Here is a 4,680-nt window from a genome sequence, read left to right on the forward strand (position 1 = left end):
CATTTACCACCTAAAGTTCTCAAATACGCCCCTTCCTTTTAATCCCCGTGGCTGCTTCCCTGGGTTAGGCAGGCCATTATTACCTCTCACCTGGACTACTGTAATATTGCTCACTGGACTTCTGGCCTCTAGTCTGATCCTCCCTCCCCAAATCCATTCACTGCACTGACCCCCGAAGAAAACAAACTATCTGAATTTTAAATCTGGTCATTCCCATGTTTAGAACCCTTTAAAAATCCCCATTGGCCGATAGAATAAAAAATCAATGTGTCCTCAGCTTCATTGCTCACCATTTGCCTTCCACAGCATTTCTGGTAACAGTGAACCACTGATGGTTGTCATCATCATTGCCATCATCATCATCATGAGTAAATACTCAGTGAGTGTTTACTATGTACCAGGCACTATGATCATCTCTTCATAGACGTTGTATCACATGGTCCTCACAATTCCCCATCTGGTAAGTACTGTCATGATTTTCATTTGTACACAAGGAAACTGAGTCAGAAAGAGCATAAGTAAATTGCCAAAACAGCTAAAAAGGACCTGCGTGTTGTTCTAACTTTTCAGCTTTAGATCCAACTATTCACCTCCTGTGGCCCGATTTTTGAGCACTCATCCTCCCTTTGGCCTTCCAGCTTCCATACTCCTGCTTGCGCCACTTTGCCTGTCTTTCCCACCTTTGCAATTCCTACCAATGTGTCAAAGGCAGCTCAGACAGCACTTCTTATCTGCAGCCTTATCTCCCCTCCTACCCTTGGCCAGAAGTGACCTTCCAATGGTTCTTCTCTACATAAACCATTTGGAAAGTAATTAAACAGCAAACTAATTCTATAATGTCATAAAGCATTCTTTTTCATGGTCCGATCTCAAAACCAATTGTTTGCTGTTCAGGTTTGTGTGTAGTTGTGACTTTTCTCTCCAGGGAGAGTGTAAGTACTTTGCATGGTTTACACTTTTCTCCTGCAGTGCTCAATTAACAGGAGACTGGTGTTTTTTTCTTCTCTTTAAGCCCTTGACTCTTCCCAACCTTCCCATCATGATGATCTTTTTTAAATTCCAGGCTCAAAGAAGAGACTTCTTTTAATATCTCCTCTCACCCTAACACCAAATCCATGGATCCTTTGCCCATGACCTCTGATGGATCTGTTTCTCTATCTGCAGCTTTCCAGCCCTAGGCCTGACCTGCAGAGCCCACTGTTAGATCCAGTGCCACACAGAGAGGATCAAACAGGAGCGTCCAGATCAACTTCTATGTTCTCCATTTCTCCAAAAGCAGCTGTGCTAGCGCTGTGGCCACTGGTTAAGCAAATCTCAAAAGTTCATGTTCCTTATGTACTTTTAGCAGCTCTATAAGGGGAGGAGCTGACAGACAACACACTTACAGAATTCCCATAACGTTGAGAAAATCAGGAAAACCCCCTTGAACACTATAATAGGTAAAGAACAGCTGCCTTTACTAAACCCTACTGCAAATTTTGAGCTGGAATCAAATTGCATGGAATAACTAATGCACCCCTGCAAGGTGTGATGAAACCAGCTTACTTGTGGTTTAATTTTCCATTCAATATCCTGCTCTGTTTTATGAGCCATATAACTTTGTGATGCAATTATGGCTAACGTACAGACTCAGGCAGGAGGCAGGAACCCGTGAGCTGGTTACAAAAGACCGTGGCATGGATGGATCACTCATGTGGAAAAGTCAGGGGGCATGGACTCAGGTGGCAGAAGTAGCTGGAGAGAGGTTTTGGATGAAGACTTTGGTGACAGAAACTGTAGCATTCGAAAATAAATGCTATAATATGAATAAATGAGTCCTGGCTGATATTTAAAAGTGACCAATAGAAGGGGTAATTTTCTCACCAAAACTTCATATTATCTCTTCATGGTAACAGGAACATAGATATCACAGGTCACCCTATTACCTCCTTTACAGATGATCTCTTTTCGTAGTGTCACCCTGGCAGGAAAGATTTGACAGAAGCCATATAGTTAAATAATAATTTTACTGACTACTCTTCAGGGGCTAGGTGCTATCTGAAGTGCTCTATAATATTAACTCACTTAAGCCTCTTGACAACCCCATGATACAGCTATTATTATCTTCCCCATACAAATGAAGAAACTGAAGCCAAGAGGATTTAAGTCTCTAGCTAAAGGCCACATGGTAACAGAATAGCAGTGGCTGAATTTGGACTCTGACAGTCAGACACCAAACCCCATAGCATCCTCCTCTGGTGTCTGACCATGTCTTTGTATAGTGCCTTCTAGTTTCCAAGCACTGTTGTAAGTGGGTTTTTGTTTTGTTATTTATTTATTTATTTATTTATTTATTTTGAGATGGAGTTTCGCTCTTTTTGCCCAGGCTGGAGTGCAATGGCGTGATCTCAGCTCACTGCAACCTCTACCTCCTCGTTTCAAGTGATTCTCCTGCCTCAGCCTCCCGAGTAGGTGGGATTATAGGCACCTGCCACCAAATTAGGCTAATTTTGTATTTTTAGTAGAGACAGGATTTTGCCATGTTGGCCAGGCTAGTCTCGAACTCCTGACCTCAGGTAACCCACCTGCCTTGGCCTCCCACAGTGCTGGGATTACAGGCGTGAGCCACTGTGCCCGGCCATGTAAGTGTTTTATATATACTAACTAAATCCTCACTACCACTCTATGGAATAAGAACTATTATAGTCTTCATAGCTTGGATGAGGAAACTGAGGCACAGAGAGATTATGAGACTTACCCAAGGACACCTTCCTCATGAGAAGCAGGGACTGGATGGAAAGGCAGGTGCTCTGGTCCCGAGGCCGTGCTCTCAAGCACTGGTTGTAGGACCCACTCACTGGGGAGGAGAGGCATAAGAAGGGCTACCTCACTGAGCTGCCCAGAGGTAGTGGGTGTAAGGCATTAGCACTGAGTGTGGAATGGGGGTGTCCCACCCAGCACATGTCCCCAGACCCGTCTGAAGGCTTCCACATCCCCTTGGTTCTCTCTCTCCCTCATTTCTGGTGCAAGGCATCCAGGCCCTCTCCTCTGGCCACAGTTCTTCTCAGAGCAGACCAGGTGGCCGCACTCTGGCTCCCTGGGGCCAGGTTTTTTGGCCCCCATGCCTCATGCAAGCTGAGCTATTATCGCATGGCTACAAGACGTGGTTTTGCTAGAAAGGGACTCAGCGGGGCTGAAGTCCTTGTGTGTTCTAATCCCTTCTGCGGCACTTTGTCTGCAGGGGCCGAGCGATCAGCCTGGCTTGTTCTCGTGCCTGTTCAGATGCCTTTCACATTGTCTGTTTGTTAACCTGCATTTTTGGCTTTGCACCTCAGACTCTGTTTACTTGTCTGCCTGCTTGTTCTCAGTTAATAAATTGGAATTGATTTGGCGACTTCACAAACAAGTGAGTCTCAATCTTGTTTAAAAATAGGGATGGGAGGGTGAAGTGTAGGATAGATCAGAGGGTTGGGGCTGGGTCGGGGGACTGTATAGCTCCTGTTTCTGAAGATTTCCCAGTGAAGCTTACATAAAAGAGAGAGTTGTGGGGAGGGTGAGCAACATTTGGCCTGAAAGCTCAAAGTCCTGTTCCCCTGTTCTTGGGACAAACATTGCAGAATTTCCAAATGACAACTCTAAATGGTTTGCATTTGATATGAGAAACAAGAATGGCTGGCATAGCTCTGTCAACAGGCAAAAGATGGGGAACATGAAGCTTTCAGAGTCTGCTGTGCAATATAAATGTAGCCAGGGAAAGAGTGGAGGAAGTCAAGTTCAGGGTATAAAGCATAGCCTCTGGAGCTTGGTTGCCTGGGTTCCTGCCCCAGCACTGTGACTAACTAGACATGTGGCCGTGAGCAAGAAATGAACATCTCTGTGCTCAGCATCCTCCAAAATAGGACAGTGGAAATTATGCCCTCCCCATGGGGAGATGGTGAGAATCACTTAGTTATCATTTGTAAAGCACAAGGCATAATGTCTGCTGCATAGTAAACTCTCAATAAGGATTAGTGATCATTGTTCCCAGTGAATAACATAATGGGAACCTGAGCTAGGACAGGTGGTTGCAGAAAGGAATTGCTGCAAGGCTGTGAAGAGAATATAAGCTGAGCTTGCTTGTTCTGTGCCTCTGCTGATGCTGTTCTTATTGCCAGTTGGTTAACCTGCCTTTACCTGTTAACCTGTAAAAATAGGCTATGATTCTAGGAGGGCTGTAATACTATTCTTAACCTTTTGTGGACATTTAAATGTTTTCATAATAAGATGTCTTTAAAATGTCAGGAGTTTGTGATGGATTGTTTTTGTTCGAAATATATTATTCTCTTCCTAGAAACTTTTTTTTAAAAAAACTTCATGTAATAAGGTTAATAAACTAGAAATAGAAAGGGGAAAGTAAGATCCAGAGGAAAGAGCAAACGGCTAACACTGCCTTGCGAAAACACTTTAGAGCCAGACAAACCTGGGCCCACATCCCAGCTGTACCATCCAGAGGTTTGGTGTCTTTGGGGAACGTACTAATTCTCCCGTTATTTGTTTGTTCTGCTCATAAAGCAGACTGATGGTCTCTGCTGCTGGGATTGCAGTGAGCTCTAAATGATATGCCATAGGTCATCTCCCAGCCCTCAACAGGGGCCCTCACACAGTGGGCCCTCAACCAACGTGACATCTTTCTTTCCTGCAATAGTGGAGTATAGGAGGTAG

This window comes from Pan troglodytes, chromosome 14 (assembly GCF_028858775.2).
Source record: "Pan troglodytes isolate AG18354 chromosome 14, NHGRI_mPanTro3-v2.0_pri, whole genome shotgun sequence".
Taxonomy (NCBI): Eukaryota; Metazoa; Chordata; class Mammalia; order Primates; family Hominidae; genus Pan; species Pan troglodytes.